The sequence below is a fragment of the Tupaia chinensis genome, unplaced genomic scaffold (genome assembly GCF_000334495.1).
Source record: "Tupaia chinensis unplaced genomic scaffold, TupChi_1.0 Scaffold000117_2, whole genome shotgun sequence".
Classification (NCBI taxonomy): Eukaryota; Metazoa; Chordata; class Mammalia; order Scandentia; family Tupaiidae; genus Tupaia; species Tupaia belangeri.
Window position 1 is genome coordinate 3,763,868 of NW_006159583.1, and position 22,089 is coordinate 3,785,956.

At 39.3% G+C, this 22,089-nt stretch overlaps 2 pseudogenes; one reads left to right on the plus strand and one right to left on the minus strand.

Annotated features, from left to right (window-relative positions):
* Window positions 1-5,996: 5,996 nt before the first annotated feature.
* Window positions 5,997-7,266, plus strand: LOC102470080 (keratin, type I cytoskeletal 18 pseudogene; annotated as a pseudogene).
* A 7,438-nt stretch (window positions 7,267-14,704) lies between these two features.
* LOC102470512 (ubiquitin-40S ribosomal protein S27a pseudogene) overlaps window positions 14,705-22,089 on the minus strand; it is an 8,612-nt pseudogene continuing 1,227 nt past the window's right edge.

A 22,089-nucleotide genomic window follows, 5' to 3' on the forward strand; every position in this document is an offset into this window, starting at 1 on the left:
TGACAAAGGCTACGTAGCCACATAGCTGTGGTCTGCAAAGGGAAAATACACAATTGCTGTAAAGAACAGGTTGGAATCACACAAAGAGAAAAATTGGCAAGCTAGAGATCTGAGGACTCTGCAGTTAACAAACCATAAAGGGGGAACCAGCAGTTAGTGTAATAACTATGTCGCTGGACTCCCACGTAGTTGACCGCGGTTCGCGTCCCGGACCCGGTGGCTTAAAACTCATGCCGGGCGCATGTGCATGCGTGCCCAGGATCCCGAGAGAAGAATGGAGAAGGGATTGTGGCGTGACCATCCCCCCTGGGGGGGTGATTTCTCGCTTTCTGTCTCTATGTCACTGTCTGTCTGGTGAGTGCACGCGCCCTATAGTGAAAATCTCTCCCAAAAATAATTAATTAATTAATTTAAAAAAAAAAAACCATGAAGGTGCCATACAGAAGCTTTAGTGTTGGCTCATCCCAAAAGTCTGTGGCACTGCCAGCCACTGTTCCAGGAGTTGTGAATTTTTGCACTTAAACAGGGACAACCACAGACAGCACAAATATCATACGGGGCATGTGCTCTATTTATTAATTGAATTCAGTCTAAAACAAAAAGTGACTAATCCTTTCTAACCTTTCAAGAAGGAAAACATTTGTACTATCACATTTATAATATCAACATTTAATGCTTTACTTTTTAAAAACTTTCTTTCAGGGAAAATTCCTTATAACTTATTTGGTTTACTATGGTGAAAAAAAAATAACATAATTAGGGAAGGATAAAGGAAAGGGAACAGAAAAAAATGTGTAAAATATTAAGGAACAATATAGCAGCTGGTTTTCATCAAAGAGGCTGTCCCTGGTAATTGTAAAACTACGTGACAACAGCTACAGTTGTATCACAGTCAAATCTCATTAGTTTGGAATTCAGCAAAAGGGTGAAATGAAATCAATTTTCAGCACTGGTGTGAGTAATTCAGTATGTCATTTTATCTGTGCTGTAACAAAGCATCTAATAAGTCCTTCTCCAGCCAGGAAACTGTAGAATAAAACAAGTCAGTAGTGAGAAGAATTAAATTATGCTGTTGTTTACTCTCTCTCTTATTGGCAAACCAGGATCATTACTCATTGATCTTTTTTTTCTCCTAGCCATGACACCTGCTGTTATAAAAGTAGCCAATTCTAACTATCTGTTGTCAAGGCATTCAAACCCTTTTTTCATCAGCTGTGAATGATTTGGGGCTTTGAAGAAGGCATTATTGCCTTCATCCAATATGTGCAGATAAAATGGCTTTTACTTCAAAAGAAACCTAATTTTTTCTAAAGGAAATGAATATGAAAATATTCTTATTGAAGGAAGGGAGGTAAAAGAAAAGTGAGAATGAAGGAGAGAAGGGAAGAGAAAACAAGAGGGCTGTCCCTGGAGTGCAGCAGTTAAGCATTGTGTGGAGAGAGCCAGACCCACATGGCTGACCAGGACTGCAAGGGCCCAACAGCCTACAAAACACACTGGTCCATTTGCAGGCATATCCAGGATCCTGAGAAGAAGAAAGAATGTAGGAAAGGGGATGGTGGCATGACCAGGCTTCATTGGGAGGTGCTTTTTTCCTCACACATACACTTTCTTTTATTCTCTCTCTGGAAAGTGCATGAACTCTCTGGCATTAAAAAATAAATAAGTAAAAGCAAGAGAAGAAAATAATGTCTTACATAAGAGTTAAGATTAATGTTATGCATGACATAAACACTTCTTTCTTTCTTCTTCCTTTTTTTTTTTTTTCAGAAATTTTTGCTATAGGGCATGTGCACTTGACAGAAAGAGAAAGCCCAAAAGTGAGAAATCACCCCCCCAGGGGGGATGGCCATGCCGCAATCCCTTCTCCTCCATTCTCCTCTGGATCTTGGGCATGCACGCACACGCTCCCGGCATGAGTTTAAGACACCGGGTTCAGGACTTGAACTGCAGTTGACTACATGGGAGTCCAGTGACGTAGCCATTATACCATTTGCTGGTTCCATAAGCACTTCTTTTCTCTTGAATTCTACCATATCCACCTTTCTAATTCATTTTACTCATGTGCAATAAATGGTGGTCATGAATTTCCAAACTCAGTTGGAGATAAGGAAAATACAGAAGTGTTCAAGTAATGTGTGGCAGGCAATCTTACAAGGGCTTTCATCACTGCCCTTTGTAGAGAAGCCTTTTCCAAAGCCAGGAGGAAGAATGTGACTGCTGACAACACATAGAAGGGTAGAGATACTGAAGTGTTATTTCTGAAGGTTTTCCTAATGGCTTGTCTGACCTTTGATCTGTTTTCACATTAATAATTGAACCTTTGAGACAACCTTAAAGGCCACCAGGTGGCATGGTAGTTAAGGCCAATGGATCCCACAGGCCACCTGTGCAGTTCGAGTCTCTGACCCAACAGTTAAAAAAATACACTGAGCCTGTATGCATGTGTCAAAATCCAGAGAGAAGGGAAAAATGGAGAAGCGATTTCAGTGTGACCGTGCCTCCTGGGAACTGATTTCTCACTTCTCCTTGTGCTTTCACTCTCTCACTCTGTCTCTCTCTGGAGTACACACATGCCTTGTGGCAAAATTTAAGAGAGAGAGAGACAACCCTGAACTAGCCTCTCAGGCTCCAATCTTTTCTCTGTTCACAGCCATCCTCCATGTGGCTGTCAGAGTTACCTTTTAATAACATGTGCCTGGTCATATAGCTGACTAAAACCTCTGCCTTCATAAGCAGGGAGGAGCAAATCCAACTTCTTAGGAAGTCCACCAAGGCTCCATCTTTCCCTCTTCATCTCCTACCTCCCTCTTCTTCCTATCCTCAAATCATCCTATGCTCACTAGTTCCTGATCACACCACACTTTTACATGTGCAGCCCCTCTGCCTGGATCCCCTCTTGTCCCCTCTCCCACATCTCCATGGTCACATCACAGCCACATGACAGTCAAGTTCCTTTTAAACCTTGATTTCCGAATTGTGTTCACGTCTGCTGTGGCACCACCATTACTCTCCAACACCAGCGCCACCTCTGGTTGGCCAAGGTCCACCCAAGAAGAAAGGGGGTATGTGTGGAGGTGTTTATCCCATGGCTTGTACAAAGCAGACAGCCTGCAAATTGACGGTGGGGAAGCACCCAAGAAGCAATTGGCTACAAAAACCATTGACAAGAGTGCAATCTCTACTGGAGGGTGAAGAAACTTCATTGCTAGAGGCCTGGTACTGTGGCACTCCTGTCAAATTAGACATTATCAGACGGCCACTAAACTTCTGATTCACAAACTTCCTTTCCAGCAACTCGTGTGAGAAATTGCTTGCGACTTCAACACAGATCTGTGCTTCTAGAATGCAGCTCTTGGTGCTTTGCAGAAGGTAAGTGAGGCCTATCTGGTTGGCCTTTTTGCAGATACCAACCTGTGTGCTATCCATGCCAAACGTGTAACAATCATGCCAAAAGACATCAGCTAGCATGTCACATATGTGGAGAATGTGTGTGAGAATTCACTGTGATGGGAAACAATTCATTCACAGAAAACTTTTTTCTCTTTTTCTTGTTATTAGTAGTTCTGAAAGTTAGAGTTTTTTCCCTGTGGAGTTAAAAGGTACCCAAGTATGATTGAGAGTGGAAAATAGGGAAATCAGCTATTGGCAGTTTTCCCATTTCATTTGTGTGTGGATTCTTAATATAAATGAGGGAATTAAAGATTAATGCAAGTCAGAATGTTTCAGTGAACAAGTTTCAGCAATTCAACTTTAGAACAACTATAAATAAACCTCTTAAATTCTTCTGGACAATGCCAGCATTTAGATTTTTTAAAACAATTTCTTACTGGCAACTAAACGGCGTTTGTAGCATTTTTATCATACAGTAGATTCCATCCATTCACTATACTATTCTAACTCAGTTGTCCTACATGGAAGTACGTGTTTTTAATATTGTCTGTCCTTAGTGCTGTTTCAGTTAGTTTGCTATTAAAATACATTAAACTAAAAATAAAATAAACCCTCATTTATTTGGGGATGCTTTTTTAAAGCTCTTAACCAAATGTAATCTTCTGTTTTAAAAAATGGGTTTTTGGCTTGAACCAGATTCCTGGCCTCTTGCTTTCCTTCATGGATAGCATGAGTTTCACCACTGGCTCTACCACCTTCTCCATCAACTACTGGTCCCTGGGCTCTGTCCACCCCCCCCCCCCCATGTCTGGTCAGGCAACGGCACTGCCAGTGTCTCTGCAGGCAGTGGTGGCTCTGGCTCCTGGATCTCCGTTTTCTGCACCAGTGATGTCCAGGACGTCTGGGTTCCGGGGCCCTGGCAGCAGGGATGGTCAGGGCTTTGGTGGGAATAGGGAGCATCCAGGGCAAGAAGGAGACCTGCCTCCTGGGAACTGATTTCTCACTTCTCCTTGTGCTTTCACTCTCTCACTCTGTCTCTCTCTGGAGTACACACATGCCTTGTGGCAAAATTTAAGAGAGAGAGAGACAACCCTGAACTAGCCTCTCAGGCTCCAATCTTTTCTCTGTTCACAGCCATCCTCCATGTGGCTGTCAGAGTTACCTTTTAATAACATGTGCCTGGTCATATAGCTGACTAAAACCTCTGCCTTCATAAGCAGGGAGGAGCAAATCCAACTTCTTAGGAAGTCCACCAAGGCTCCATCTTTCCCTCTTCATCTCCTACCTCCCTCTTCTTCCTATCCTCAAATCATCCTATGCTCACTAGTTCCTGATCACACCACACTTTTACATGTGCAGCCCCTCTGCCTGGATCCCCTCTTGTCCCCTCTCCCACATCTCCATGGTCACATCACAGCCACATGACAGTCAAGTTCCTTTTAAACCTTGATTTCCGAATTGTGTTCACGTCTGCTGTGGCACCACCATTACTCTCCAACACCAGCGCCACCTCTGGTTGGCCAAGGTCCACCCAAGAAGAAAGGGGGTATGTGTGGAGGTGTTTATCCCATGGCTTGTACAAAGCAGACAGCCTGCAAATTGACGGTGGGGAAGCACCCAAGAAGCAATTGGCTACAAAAACCATTGACAAGAGTGCAATCTCTACTGGAGGGTGAAGAAACTTCATTGCTAGAGGCCTGGTACTGTGGCACTCCTGTCAAATTAGACATTATCAGACGGCCACTAAACTTCTGATTCACAAACTTCCTTTCCAGCAACTCGTGTGAGAAATTGCTTGCGACTTCAACACAGATCTGTGCTTCTAGAATGCAGCTCTTGGTGCTTTGCAGAAGGTAAGTGAGGCCTATCTGGTTGGCCTTTTTGCAGATACCAACCTGTGTGCTATCCATGCCAAACGTGTAACAATCATGCCAAAAGACATCAGCTAGCATGTCACATATGTGGAGAATGTGTGTGAGAATTCACTGTGATGGGAAACAATTCATTCACAGAAAACTTTTTTCTCTTTTTCTTGTTATTAGTAGTTCTGAAAGTTAGAGTTTTTTCCCTGTGGAGTTAAAAGGTACCCAAGTATGATTGAGAGTGGAAAATAGGGAAATCAGCTATTGGCAGTTTTCCCATTTCATTTGTGTGTGGATTCTTAATATAAATGAGGGAATTAAAGATTAATGCAAGTCAGAATGTTTCAGTGAACAAGTTTCAGCAATTCAACTTTAGAACAACTATAAATAAACCTCTTAAATTCTTCTGGACAATGCCAGCATTTAGATTTTTTAAAACAATTTCTTACTGGCAACTAAACGGCGTTTGTAGCATTTTTATCATACAGTAGATTCCATCCATTCACTATACTATTCTAACTCAGTTGTCCTACATGGAAGTACGTGTTTTTAATATTGTCTGTCCTTAGTGCTGTTTCAGTTAGTTTGCTATTAAAATACATTAAACTAAAAATAAAATAAACCCTCATTTATTTGGGGATGCTTTTTTAAAGCTCTTAACCAAATGTAATCTTCTGTTTTAAAAAATGGGTTTTTGGCTTGAACCAGATTCCTGGCCTCTTGCTTTCCTTCATGGATAGCATGAGTTTCACCACTGGCTCTACCACCTTCTCCATCAACTACTGGTCCCTGGGCTCTGTCCAGACCTCCAGCCACCATGTCTGGTCAGGCAACGGCACTGCCAGTGTCTCTGCAGGCAGTGGTGGCTCTGGCTCCTGGATCTCCGTTTTCTGCACCAGTGATGTCCAGGACGTCTGGGTTCCGGGGCCCTGGCAGCAGGGATGGTCAGGGCTTTGGTGGGAATAGGGAGCATCCAGGGCAAGAAGGAGACCATGCAAGACCTGAACAACTGCCTGGCCTCCAACCTGGACAAAGTGAGGAACCTGGAGATTGATAACTGGATGCTGGAGAGCAAGATCCGGGAACATCTGGAGAGGAAGAGGCCCCAGGTCAGAGACTGGGGGCATCACTTCAAGACCATGGAGGAGCTAAGGACACAGATCTTTGCAAACACTGTGGACAATGTCACCATCATTCTGCAGATAGACAATGCCCAACTTGCTGCTGATGACTTTAGAGTCAAGTATGAGACAGAGCTGGTATGGAAAGCGACATCCACAGTCTCTGCAAGGTCATTGATGACACCAATGTCACTGGGCTACAGATAGAGACAGATTGAGGCTCTCAAGGAGGAGCTGCTCTTCATGAAGAAAAACCATGAGGAGAAAGTAAATGGCCTACAAGCCCAGATTGCCAGCTCTGGGTTGACTGTAGAAGTGGATGCTCCCAAATCTCAAGACCTCAGCAAGATCATGGCAGACATCCAGGTCCAATATGACAAGCTGGCTCAGAAGAACTGAGAGGAGCTGGACAAATACTGGTCCCAGCAGACTGAGGAGAGCACCACAGTGGTCACCATATAGTCCACTGAGGTCAGAGCTGCAGAATTGACATTCACAGAGCTAAGATGTATGGCCCAGTCCTTGGGATTGACCTGGACTCGATGAGAAATCTGAAGGACAGCTTAGAGAACAGCCTGAGGGAGGTGGGAGGCTGCTATACCATGCAGATGGAGCAACTTAATGAAGTCCTGTTGCACCTGGAGTCAGAGCTGGCACAGACCCAGGCAGAGGGACAGCACCAGGCCCAGGAGTACGCTGAACATCAAGGTCAAGCTGGAGGCTGAGATTGCCACCTACCATCACCTGCTGGAAGACGTGAGGACTTTAGTCTCAGTAATGCCCTGGACAGCAGCAACTCCATGCAGCCCATACAAAAGACAACCACCTGCAAGCTGGTGAATGACAAGGTGGTGTCTGAGACCAACAATACCAAGGTTCTGAGGCACTGAGACAGTTGAAACAGCATACCCTTGAGAAGCCACAGGCCAATAAAAAATGCAGAGATCAAAAAGATAAAAAAATAAAATAAAATAAAAAGTAGGTTTTATTATTATTCAGGTATGAAAGGGCAATTGGTCAGGAGACAACTTTTTTTTTTTTTTTTTTTTTTTTTGCCAGAGGGCATGTGCACCTGCTGGAGACAGAGAGTGAGAGAGACAGAGAGCCAGAAAGTGCAGCTCTCGGGGCCAGGTCACACTGTAACCCCTCCTCCTCCATTTCTCCCTACTTTTAAGATTTTGGGCACACATATCCAGGGTAGTTTCAAGCCATTGGGTCTGGGACTCTAATCACAGAGTTGACCATATGGGATCCAGCTGCCTTAGCCACCTAGCTACAGGCTTGAGCCAATAACTTTCGTTGGGTCAGCCCAAGGCTTGGTGGTAAAGGCAGGTGGATCCTACATGGTTGACAGTATGGTTCATGTCTTGGGACCTGCTAGCATGAGAAACATGTCAGGTACATGTGCATGCCCAGAATGCCAAAAGGAAGGAGAGATGGAGAAGGGATCATGGAGTGATCATTCCCCACAGGGGGTACTTTCTCACTTTCCCTCTCTCTCTCTCTCTCTGGTGAATGCATGTGCCCGCTGGCAAAATTTTTAATAAAAAAGAAAAAAGAAAGAAAGAAGAAGAAAAGGAAAGAAGGAAGGAAGGAAAAATTAAGAAAGAAGAAAAAAAGAAGCAAGAGAGAAGGAAGGAAGAAAAAGAAAAAGAAAGGAAGGAAGAAGAAAGAGACAGGAAAGAAAGGAAGGAAGAGAAAGAAAAAGAAAGGAAATGAAAGAAAGGAAGGGAAAGAAAGAAGTAAAAGGAAAGAAAGAAAGAGAAAAAGGAAGAAAAGATAGTCTGTTACTCTCAATTCCCAAGGGAAGAGTCAAGCCACACCATGCAGGGCAACATGGGAAAGCACCAGAGTCACTCAGAAAACAAATGCAGGTGAGAGGAAAATGCCATCAAGAGCCCTTATTATGATTTCTGTAAGAAAGACAAAACAAGGTAAGTAGGTTTAGGATTGGTCAATTTGAATAATTCCATCAGGCTTTGGGTTATAAAGACTGTCTTTGGTTGTGTGGTACCTGGCAATTAGAGCAGGAGAATATGGTTGAGTGTGAGGAGTTAATGGAAGAGGTGATGGGGTATGTGAGCTCTGAGTTGGTTAGTTTGCCTATGGAAGTCATGCTCTCTGGGGGCAAGCCAACTACTATCTCTAGAATTTGTCTAGGAAGGGTAGTTTTCCCCAGTCAACAAGGCTCCAAGATGTTAAAGCACCAGAATTACAGAAAATAAAAATGCATGTTAATATACATCTTTTTACTGTAGTTTATACAATACTTTTATAACATTTTTGCATTTGATTTGTTTCTGTCCACCCCTCAAGAACAGAGATCTCACCATTGGGACTAGGACTCACAAAGATCTAAATGCAAACAAGTAAATAAATGAAAGCAGATCGTCCTTGAGAAAAAAACAGAGATGAGTATTTTCAATCATCTAATGTGAAACTTCCCAGGGATCTCAATATTACAAAATTAACAGCGATGTCTTTACATCTGGGAATATTTGTGTGTAGTGTGGAAGGTCTCCATGCTCAGTGACAGGAGGCCTGGCGCAGGACTGCACAGCACCTGCTAACTCACAGGACCCACACAGGCACTCCTCGAGGTGCTCTTCCAGGCTTCCAGGCCAAGTTCTCCATCACATGTGTGAGTTGAGCAACATTTTTTTATTTTCTCCAATATAAAAAGAAAATCAACCTTAATAGCAAACATTCGCTTCTTCCCTTACATTCTTCACTCAGCTCTTCCGATGAATATCTTTTAGCTCACACTCGATTTTTCAAGAACAATAAACAGGAATAATATGAGATAAAGACTCCGATTTTTGTGAAGATAGTTTCCCTTTAAGAAACAAGAAGAAAAAATATGCTAAAATAATTGCAGATCTCTCTTAACGTCGTTGATTAGAGCCCATTAAATAAGAACCCCAGAGAGTAGTATGTGCCTCTGAAGAGATCCTGATTGGAAGAGAGTACTGTACATAAACGAAGTCTGAGGGCTTAGGAAAAACAGCAGGTTACTGATACATGATGTTAACTAAAAATAAAGAAGGAAGGGGCAAAGCAGATCAAGAAAATCAGCAAGGAGAAAGAAAACAGAACAAGGACCTTAGGTGGCAAAAGAAAGGAACAAACACTAATGAATGAGGTCATTCATTTAAGACCAATGTTCACTCACGGTGATTAGCAACTAGAAAAACCAGTCAAGCCTAAGCGGAATTTATTACTTTCCTCAAGCAAAATCTGTCCTGGAAACAGCTAGTTGGTCCTTCCTGTCAATTACAGTGTGTTCCTCTTTTAAGTCTAATGAAACCATTTAAGGATCCTCTTAAATGAAACATGTATGTGAAAGCACACAACATACAGAACAAATAAGCTGCTCAGTAAATGGAGTTCTGCTTTTTCCCCTGCATGCCATTTGAGAAATGACTCCAAAGTCCTCAAGTTCTGGGGTCAGTGGATAAACAGTATACTTATCTCACCAAAATTGAATGTCATGTTGGTGAGAAACTCAAGATTTCAGCAAAATGAGTTCACAAAGGTCCTTTCCCACTATGACTCTGGCACGTTCTGCCATGGCTCTCAGCTCTTCCTCACTGACAGTCCAGAGCCTATGCTTTTCTTTTGTGGCCAGGGGCCCAGTGAGTGCATGTTCATCCACATGGTGAATGTGATGTGTTCTTTGGGTCTTAGCCAACCAGAACACACCACTCAGGGAAGTCATCAAAAGTATTTTCAGAGTCCTGCTGCTTTCCCACATGTCCCTCGTCACTACCTTAATATTCGGGACTTGAAAGGGAAACATTCACCTCATTTTTTAGCTTTCATTTGCATTAAGGTTTTTTCCATGAAGAATAATCATGCAACTGAGATTTAGATGACTTTAGTGAAGTTCTTTTTTTTCCTTTCAGCTTTATTGAGGTTTGACTGACAAATAAAAACTAAGAATGCGATATACGTGTTATGAAATGATTACCACACTTAAGCTATATCCATATCCATCACCTCATAGGGTTTCCCTGTATATGTTCAGAACACTCAAAATCTACCTTCTTGGGAACCAGCAGTTAGCGTAATGGCTATGTCGCTGGACTCCCACGTAGTCGACCACGGTTCACGTCCCGGACCCGGTGGCTTAAAACTCACGCCGGGCGCGTGTGCGTGCGTGCCCAAGGTCCCGAGAGGAGAATGGAGGAGCAGGGATTGCGGCGTGACCATCCCCCCTGGGGGGTGATTTCTCGCTTTCTGTCTCTATGTCTCTCTCTGTCTGTCTGGCGAGCGCACGCACCCTATAGCAAAAATCTCTCCAAAAAAAAAAAAAATCTACCTTCTTAACAAATGTTGAGTATATGTTATTATTAACTCTAGTAATATTATGCATTTGATATCTTTAAATTATCAGGTCATTGGGAGAGTCATGACGTATTTTTTCTATGTTTTCCTATGCAAAAACGCATCGTGACTTTCCTGATGACCCAATATTTATCATATAATTGAATGTTTGTACCTTTGATTAACATTTCCCCCATCCACCCCTTAGCCATGCTATTCTCTGTTTTTATGAGTTTCACTCTAAAAAAAAAATGTATAAGTGAGGTCATAAAGTATTTGCTTTTCTGAGCCTAGCTTATTTCACTTAGTATATTGTCCTCCAGATTCACTCATATGATCACAAATGGAATGATTTCTTTTTTAAAAATGCTGAATAATATTCCATTGTGAGTAGACATGTGTACCACATTTCATTCATTCATTCACCCACGAGTACTTAGGTTGCTTCTGTATCTTTGCTATTGCACATAATGCTGCAATAAACGTGGGAGTGCCCATATCTCTTTAACATAATAACTGCAATTTTCTTTGGATATATACCCAGAAATAGGATTGCTGGATCCTATGATCATTCTACTTATAATTTTTTGAGATACTTTTACACTGTTTTCTATAGTAGCTATATTAATTTATATTCCTACCAATGGTTCCCTTGTCCCTCCTTGCCAATACTTCTTTTTTTAAAGAGTTATTTATTTAATTCTATTTATTATTATTACTTTTAAATTTTCCATAGGGCACGTGTACTAACCAGAAACAGAAAGAGAGAGAGAAGGAAAGTGAGAAAGCAAGCCGTGCACGGGTTCCCTTCTCCCTCCTTGCCAATACTTCTTTTTTTTAAGAGTTATTTATTTAATTCTATTTATTATTACTTTCAAATTTTCCATAGGGCACATGTGCTAACCAAAGAGAAACAGAAAGAGAGAGAGAAGGAAAGTGAGAAAGCAAACCGCCAAGTCTGAGACTTGAACTGTGCTCAGTCATGTGGGAGTCCAATGCCTTAACCATCACACACCTGTTGGCCCCTTCTGTTTTGTTGTTGTTGTTTTTTTCCCAATAGCCATACTAATGGACATGAGGTGACATCACATTGTGGTTTTCCACAATGGCTGCACCATTTTAAATTCTCACCAACAGAACATGTGTTCCAATTTCTCTATATCCTCTACAAAACTCAATTGTTTTCTGTTCTCTTGATGGTAGCCATCCTGATATGCCCTAATGGGCAGTATCTCATTGCAGTATTGAGTAACATTTCCCTAATAATTATTGATGTTAGGCATCTTTTTAAGTGCTTCTCAGTCATTTGTATATCTTCTTTGGTGCTATGTCTATGCAAGCCCTTTGTTCATTTTTTAATTGAGTTGTTTGGTTTTATTGTTGGTTGAGTTTGGGTAGCTTTCTACATATTCTCAATATTAATCCCTTGCATGTGATTTGGAATTATTTTCTCACACTCAATAGATTGCCTTATTACTCAGTTAATCATATCTTTTTTTTCTTTTTTAATGTTACAGTTTATTCTATCTTCATGATTGCAGACATTCTGGGCAAAGTGGATAGGCAATGCAAATAAAGCAAACACCTTTTCCTCACATTTAACCAGATGCAGCACTTTGGCATTTTCATAATATGCAGGTTGATTTTATTCATTGACTTGGGTTGAAAGTTGGCTATAGTAAATCTTTGCAATTTAGGTTCTTCCTTCATAGCTACTCCAAATATCCTAATTTCTAAATTACTGAAATGGTGTTCACTGCACCATTCCTGAAGCTTTCATGTCTTCAACCTGACACTTCATTCAGGCAGGGAATTGTTAAAAGTTGTCTTTCTCTTTGCTATCCCAGGTCACAAGCAATCCGTTTTTTTTTTTGTTTTTTTTTTTGTAGAGAGGTTTTTGTTATAGGGCACATGAGCTCACCAAAAAGACAGAGAGAGACAGAGAGACAGAAAGCAAGAAATCATCCCCCAGGGGGGAAGGCCACACTGCAATCCCTTCTATTTTCCTCTCAGGATCTTGGGCATGCACGCACACACATCCGGCATGAATTTAAGCAACTAGGCCTGGGACTTGAACCGCAGTCAACTACATAGGAGTCCAGCGACATAGCCATTACTCTAACTGTTGGTCCTGGCCACAAGCAATCTTAACCATTAGTTACTATATAAAAATAAAATTGTGCTCCCAAGCATAGGTTGAAACCATCATGCCTGGATTCCTTTTCAGAGCCTTTACTCCCTGAGCAGAAAATAAAAAGAGATCCTAATCAACTGCTTTCATGAACAGTGATCCCAGTATGATATAAATGTTGTCCTTTACAGCAGAAATCAGGAGGTTAGGCAACCCTGATCATCCTGACTAGTTTATCTTTATTGACATACAAGGTATATTTAAAGCAGATCCCAGACCAAGTATTGCAACCATAATCCCAAGAAGTGGTTCAGTATTAGCACATACTGATGGAGTTCCTGCAAGATGCCAGATCAAGTGAGAAATTATCTCAGAGTGGTGGTTTATCATTTTTTACAAGTAAGAGGAAAACATGAAGGTGGGAAATAAAACTCCCTTCTAAACTCACCAAATCCGATGGCTCTCTTCATAGCTTCAGATGACAAAATCCAGAGTCAATTTCCTGATTTGAGGAATCTGTTTTCAAGGTGACTGTCAAGGTCAAGAGTTTTCAGACTTTTCCTTGCCATGGTCCATGAACTACAAAAAAAAAGACTCTCTTTCATTTGTATTGCTTTCTGAACACACTGCTGGTAGGACTTGAAGAGGTCGGTGCACGGCTCTCTGGAGCCACGCTTCATGTCTGTGCAAGCCTCCCTGATGCTGTTCACAGGGATGGCTTAATCATGTCTTTGGATGCACAAAATGTTTTCACTTTCATAAAGTACAACCTGTCTGTTTTTTCTTTCATCATATGGACTTTTGGAGTCATATCAAAGAAATCATTGTCAAATCAATGCCATAACGCTTTTATTGTTGTATGTTTTCCTCTAAGAGTTTTATAGTTATAGGTTCTATGTTAGGTTTTTGATCATTTTAAGATAATTTTTTTATATGCTGTTAGGTAAAGATTCAACTTCATTCTTTTGAATGTGGATATTCAGTTTTTTTAGTACCATTTGCTGAAAAGATCAGCTTTTCCCTTGTTGAATGATTTGCCACTCTTATCAAAAATTATTTGATCATATATGTGAGGATTTATTTTTGTGCATTTCCAGATTTACTTTTTAAATTTCTTTTAAACTTATTTCTAACTAATCCCATCCTCTTCTGTGTGGTCTATATGCCTGTCTTTAAACCAGTAACATGTGGTTTTGGTTATTACTGCTTAGTACAAGGGTTTTAAATCATAAGAATGAGTTCTCCAACTTTGTTTTTGTTCTTAGGTTTTTGTTTTTGTTTTTGTTTTTATTTCAATATTATTTTGTTTAGGCTCACTTGTTTAGGTTCCCTTGAGATTCCATACGAATTTTAGGATGAGTTTTTCTATTTTTATTTTCTACTTCTGTAAGAAACATCACTGGGATATTGGTAGGGTTTACACTAAACCTGTAGATAACTTCGGTAGTATTGGTGTTTTAACAATATTAAGTCTTCTAAATTTTGAACGTGAGATGTGTTTTGATTTATTTATGTTTTCTTTGATTTCTTTCAGCAATATTTTATAGTGTTCATTATACAAGTCTTTCACCATCTTGGTTAAGTCCTAAGTACTTGATACTTTTTGATGCTATGATAAGTAAAATTGTTTTGTAATTTCTCTTTTAGATTGTTCACTGTTAGTATACAGAAATAAAACTGATCTTTATGTGTTATCTTTGTATTCTGCTATTTTGCTTAATTCCTTTGTTAGTCCTAATGGGTTTTTTTGTGTGGAATCTTGGGGTTTTCTACGCATAACACATCATCTGTAAACAGATATCACTTTACATCTTTTTCTCTAATTTGGATTCCTTTTCTTTTTTCTTTTTTTGGTTAGTACATTTCTTTTATTAACTCATAAATAATTCCTTGTCTTCTGGTTTGTTGAAGCAGTAAGTCAGACAACATTTGCCACAATAATGTCTGTCAAAATGGCTGGCCATAAAAACCCCAGCACAACATTCATCTGAAGGGCACTCCTGATGAAGGCGGCTCATTTTGCCATTTTCATCCACCTTATAGGATTTCAGGACAGCCAGCTTAACCTTCTTTCTCTTCTGCTTATTCTTCTTGGCAGTGGTGTAAGACTTCTTTTTTCTTTTCTTAGCCCCACCATGAAGTCTCAACATGAGATGAAGCATGAACTCCTTCTGGATGTTGTAGTCCAAAGTACACCCATCTTCCAACTGCCTGCCAGCAAAAACCAGTCTTTGCTGATCAGGAGGAATTCCTTCCTTATCCTGGATTTTGGCTTTTACACTTTCTATTGTATCCGACAGTTCAACCTTGAAGTGATGGCCTTCCCTGTAAGAGCTTTTACGAAAGTCTGCATCTTGGTGGTGGTCCCACCACAGATGGCATGGCGGATCAGAAAGGAAGCCCTTTTCTTTCTTTTTGTTACCTAATTGCTCTGGCTAGGATATTCAGTGCTATGTTGAACAGAAGTGGTGAGAACAGACATTCTTGTTTTCTTCTTGATCTTAGAAGAAAAGCTGTCAATTTTCACCATTGTGTGTAATGTGTACTGTGGGCTTTCTATATAACTTTCATTATGTTGAGATAATTTCCTTTTATTCCTAGTTTGTTGAATGCTTTTATTATGAAAGTGTAATCAATATTTGTCAAATGCTGTTTCTGAATCAATTGAGATGATTTGACGACTTTTTTCCCTTTTGTTCTATTAATGTGGTATATTACCTTAACCAATTTTTTTAAAGACTTGTTTTATTGTATTTATTATTATTATTATTTTAATTTGACCAGAGAGAGACAGAGAGGGAGAGAGAGAGGAAAAGTAAGAAAGCAAGCTACCAGGTCCGGCACTCGAACTGTGGTGGCCATGTGGAGGTCCAGCACAACAACCACCATGCCACCTGCTGGCCTCACCTTAATCATTTTTTTGTGTTTTGAGTCATCTTTACATTACTGGAATAAACCTACTTGTCATAGTCTATAATTCTTTTATTATGCAGCTGAATTTGGTTTAGTAGTATTTTGTTGAGAATTTTTATGTCAGCACTCCTAAGGGATATTGGTCTACAGTTTCATCTTGTTTTGTTTTGTTTCTTGAAGGTCTCTAACTTTTCTATTAGAGTAGTGCTGATCTCATAGAATGAGTTAGAAAGTATTCCCCTCTTGGGACCAGCAGATGGTGTAATGGTTACGTCATTGGACCAACATAGTCGACTATGGTTTGAGTCCTGGACCTGGCGGCTTAAACTCATACTGGGAACTTGTGCATATGTGCCCAAAATCCCAAGAGGAAAACGGAGAAGAAGGGACTGTGGCATGACCATCTCCCCGGGGGGAGAGGGGTGGGAGGGGGGATGATTTCTCACTTTCTGTGTCTCTGTTTCTCTCGGTCTCTCTGGCAAATGCACAGACTCTATAGCAAAAATCTCTCTCTAAAAAAAAAGTATTCTCCACTCACTTTCAAATCTAAAATAAGAAATTAATACAAGAATTTTTTTAAAAATCCATGAGAATATTTGTAAGTAATAATTTTGTAGAAAGTTTAAGACCTCTTAAATTTACCAGAGTGTCCAAACACAGAAATTACCATGAAAATTGTGAATTGTATGAATAAATGTGTTGTTTTCATTAAAAACCATTACAGAGGCTGTAATATTAACATGAAAGGGCATGTGATTGTACAAATATCTGCAGAACATGGTCAGATATGAAATGTGATTATCACTATGACAAATAAAAATATATGCCTCTAAAATGGAAATAATGTTTTAAATAAAATAACGTTAGTTTTACTAAGGGAAAAAAAAATATTTCCTTCTCCTTCAATATTTAGAAAAACTTGAGAAGATTGGTATTAACTCTTTTTTAAATGTTTGGTAGAATTCACCAATGAGACATCCAGTCCAGACTTTCTCTTTTTTAAGGGGTATTTTTGATTACTGATTCAATCTCCTTGGTAGCATTAGGTCTATTTAGATTTTCTGTTTATGATTTTGTGTTGGTAGTTTTCATATTTGTCAGAATTTTTCATTTCATCTAGGTTACACAACTGTTGGCATATACATGTTTATAGCACTTTATTTCTGTAAATTTGGTAGTAATATCCCCACTTTCTTTTTTTAATTTTAGTAATTCAAGGCTTTTGTGTGTGTGTGTGTGTGTGTGTGTGTGTGTGTGTGTGTCCATCTACTATCAATTTTATTGATCTTTTCAAAGAACCAAAATCTGGTTTTACTGACTGTATTGTTTTTCTTTTCTTTATTTTCTTTCTTTTGTTTATCAGTGCTCTAATCTTCATTACTTCCTTCCTTCTGCTAGTTTTGGGTTTGGTTTGTTTTTCTTTTTCCAGTTTCTTATAACTTGTGAAGATAAGTGATTGGCTTGGGATTTTTTTCTTGCTTTTTAGTGCAAGTATTTATAGTTATAAATTTAACCCTTAGCAATGCTTTCAGTAGTCTCATAAGTTTTCGGCATGTTATGTTTTCTTTTGTATTCATCTATAACTATTTTTAAATTTATCTGTGGTTTCTTCTTAGATCCATTAATTATGTAAGAGTGCATTATTTAATTTCCCCCCAATTTTTTTTTCTAATTTTATTTCTGGTATTGATTTCTAACATAATCCCGCTGTGGTCAAAAAATTTACTTTCTATGATACCCATCTTTTTCAATCTACTGATAACTCGTGACCTAACATATGGTATCTCCTGGAGAATGTCCCATGTGCACTTCAAAAGAATGTGTTTGCTATTGTTTGGGCTAGAATGTCCTGTATTTGTCTGTTAGGCTTATTTGGGTCTAGTCATTTCCATGTTAATGTTAAAAAGAATTGAATAAATATATGAAGTCAGATATTCAGTAGTGAAATGTATTATGCTAATAAGGGTATTAATTAACTATGTTTTTATTTTATGAGACAGAAAGAGAGACAAACACCCTTGACAGAGTCCCACACTATGGTTCCCCACAGCCTTCCATGTAGTTGGGATCTTGGGCACACATTTAAGGTGACAAGGAAACCAAGCACATAATCTTCCACGTGGATCTAACATCACTTGAAGAGCATGTTACCACTACACCACCAAGCTGTCCCCATATAAAATGACCTTCATAATTCTTGCACATCATCCCTCTGGAAATTCATTTTCAATTGCATTTATTTATGTAGTTATTTATTTGAAAAGCAATGATCTAACCTAATAAAGTCTGGTGGACTTAAGAACTGAAGTGATATAAATAGCAAAGTTAATCAAGATCAAGTATTTTTTTTTCTGAAATTTAAATGCCTAATGGTAGAAAATCACTACCAAATTCTTCTCCCTAAAGAAAAAAATTAAGTATAAAAAAAATTAGAGACGTAAAATGAGTTCAAGTAGCACCAGAACTGTTATGAAACATGGTATTTGAGTTCCCCACCCACCCAAATTACTTGTGGAGAATTTCAAAACATAATTTAACAGAGCATATTTTCAAATGGACAGAAGCTATTTGTGTCCAGAGAACATTTTTTAAATACTAACCTCCACAATAGCTTACCCAAATTTAGTAAATATTCAGTATTAAGTAATTAACTTAGTAATAGGGAGCATAAGAATAGGAATAAGGAGAAGATATTTAATAAACCACTCCCTGCCTTCCAGGGCCTAAAATATTATGTAGAGCCATATTTTAAAATTCTCATCTTGCTGCCAAACAGGTAGGAAAAAAAGAAGGATGGCCCCCGAGAGGTTGGAGAAAGGTCAGGAGATGTTTGAGCTGGGATCTGAAGATGAGGGAGACTGCAGGAGGACTAACCTCTAAAGCTCCATGTTCTCCACTCACAAGACACCCAGGATAATGGCATGTGTATGGCATATGAGTTAAACCGAAGAAGCTGATTCTTGCTGGAGCAAAAGGTAAGGGCTAAAATGGAACATCCCAAGGATGAAGAAAGCTGTAACTCAGTTTACCTATAAGCCATTTTGGTCCCATCAGGATGTCATGGAACACATACTGGCCAATTTTATAGAGTTTTGAGAGTCAGTTGGTAATTCTCAACTCCAGTAATGCATTATAATCAATTGCCAGCTTTTTAAAATCACAGACGTCATTTAAATCAAAATCTCTAAGGGAGGAGCATGAATGTGGGTATGTTTGGGAGCTCTTAAATGAGACTAATGTGGGATAGGTTGAGAAGTACTGGTTAAAGCCTTTCTTCTTATACCAGAACTAAAATGACTGTCACATAGCAGGTTTCAAAATTAAAAATAGTAACAAAAACACTGAAGGACAATTAAATGTTAGATAGGATTTATTTCTATTTCTAGTCATAAAGGAGTAGTAAGGTCCAGAATTACCTTTCCACGGTAAACCACTAGAAAACTGGACAGAGTATAGAAAAAAATTTTTTTTCAAGTTCTGTACAGTGGAGGGCTGTGATTCTTAAGAGTATGGTAATAAATAAATAAATAAACTAAGCTCAGGATTTTTGCTGTCAACAAATGCTAGACTCTAGGGTGGGAAGGAGGAATTCATATTGAGGCTGGTAATGTGGCTAAGTTGAGGTTTAGCGACTTGAAACTGGCATGGACAAAATGTTAAGATGATGACAAGAAAAGTGCTGGTGAACATGGGAGCATCTGGAACTTCCAGACATTGCTGGAAAGACTGTGAAATGTATAATCATTTTGGAAAGTTATTTGACAGTTTCTCATAAAGCTAAACATACATTTACCATAAGATTCAGCAATTCCAATCCTAAGTACTTACTCAAGAGAAATGAAAATATGTGGCCATACAGACTTGTCCACAAAGTTATTTATAAGATCTAAAAACTGGATTGCAAATGTCTATCACCAGGTGAATGGATAAACAAATTATGGCATATTCATAGTGAAACAAAATCAATGTGGAGTGAAAGACCACCCAGCACTAAATAGGAATTAATTATTGAAAGATGTGATAGCATGGATAACTTATGCTAAAAAAACACATCAGACGCAAAAGCATACATACTGTAAGATCGTATTTCTATGAAACTCTAGAAAAGATCAATTGAATCTACATTGACAACATCAGAATTTGTTTGAGAGTGGAGTTGGGTAGATTAACTGAGAAGGGGCACATGGAGTAGTTTTTCAGATGAATTAAATATTCTACAGGGGCCAGCAGGTGGCATGGTAATTAAGGTGGCTAGATCCCACATGGCCACCTCCATGGTTCGAGTCCTGGACCTGGCAGCTTAAAAATCACGCTGGGCTTGTGTGTGTACATGCCCAAAATCCTGAGAGGAGAATGGAGGTGAAAGGATTGGGCATGGCCATCCTCCCTGGGGAGTGATTTCTCTCTCTCCTTCTCTCTCTCCCTTCTCTCTCTCTCTCTGGTGAGAGCACAGACACTAAAGTTTTTTTTTATAAAGAGAGAGAAAAATAATACAGAAATAGTCTACATCTTGAGTGTGATCATAATTATATGAGTACATCAATAAATGTATCAAAACTCATTGATATATTGACTTACATGGGTACATTTTGCTGTGTAAACCGGATGTCAGTAAAACTAACTTTTAAAAAAAGTCCTTGAAGTATAATAGAATTTTATGTTTTATGTATTACTCTCTTACTACTATGAGTTAATATTTCTGATTACTCTGAAGATATTATGAAAAGAAAAAAAATTGTATGTGGAAGCAATTACTGAGACCAGATGGTTTTGCTGCTCTTTTCCAATTTAAGATATTACCAATATTGCTTCATGTGTCTATAAAGGGTCCTAACTCTATGTACCCTGTACTATTAAGTATCTATAAAATACCACTTTACAGCAGTAGCTATACTTCGTACGTCTCTTTTTACCCGGCTTGATTGTTAATTTGGACATACAGACTCTGTTAGCATTCCTCCCAATTCTGAAACGGAGGCTCCTATGACGCAAACACTGCATGCCAGCTCAGGAATCCACTGTCTGGACCCACATCTGCCCTGCATTCCCCAAGAGGAGGGCCCGGAACTCAGAGCAGCTGGGTAGATGTCCGTGGAAAGAATGTCCCTGTCTCTGCTACTTCGGGGAGTGGGGAAGATAAAATAGGACTGCCAGATGGCTACAACTCATTACTGCCTGGCAGCATTCAGGGTGAAATGAGAGTAAATTAATCAGCATTCAGGAGGAATGAATGGCAAGGAGAGATGCGTATTGATGCTATTTTAACGCAAGTCAAATTAAACCTGTAGGACTGACAACACGCATTAATCTCCTTGTTGCCTGCAGTAGCCACACAAATGAGCTCCTAGTTTCGTTATACAAACAACTGCTATTTTCCTGTTACTACCTTGGCAAAAAAAATTCTAATGATGGCCTGGTAGTTTACCCCCAGTGATTAATAACAGATTTGCACATTATACTTACTCTGCTAATGAGAGAGCATAGCTTATATTGCAGCAATGAATCTCTGAACTGCGGCCCTCTGACAGAAAGCAGGGCTCCTGCAAACCAATAGTCAGATTTGTCAGTGGCTGCAAACCCTCGGCTTAAATGAGCACTGTGGATTTACTGTTCCGATATTGCAAAAGTTGCAGGGATTTTTTTCTAAAGGGAAATATAAATAAAATCGTGAGTTTTTTTTTTTTTTTAAATAGCATTCCAATTGTATTTCACAGTCAGCAATGATGTTGGATTACCTTCTCTGTGACATGTATTTAGAAATAAATACTATATTGGAGGAAATGGTTGGCCCTTGATAAAAACAAACAAACAAAAAACTCCAAATCAATTAATGGCATTTAAATTAAGTTTAATTCCTGCTCAGCTGAAGCCTCTCTCCAGTATATTTTATAAAGTCTCTGGTATTATTTTCATCCCACTTTTAATACTAAATATGGCCATCTTTGCTGGATTGCCCTCCAGTGGAGGCTCCCTAAATTAGAAATACCTTCCAGAGTCACTGGGACAGCCAGAGACAGCAATTAGAAGAAGAAAACACAAAAAATCTCAAAATTGGTTGCAAGGTTTCTGGTACTTCTCTCAGGCTTTATTCTTTTGGAAAATTTTCATTCATATTCAGTAGTGTATCCAAATGTCAGGTATCTGAAGCTTGTACAGTTTTTGGTAGAGGGTTGCTATTTAAAAGAAGATAATACATAATTACAAAAAAAAAAAAAAATCTGGTGCTGGTCCTGAATTGCAGGTGGTTAAGTGCAATGGATGGGGAGCCAGATGTAGTTCGAATCCCAGCTCTGGCTGCTTGAAAAATATGCTGGATGCATGTACATGTGTGCCCAAAATCTTG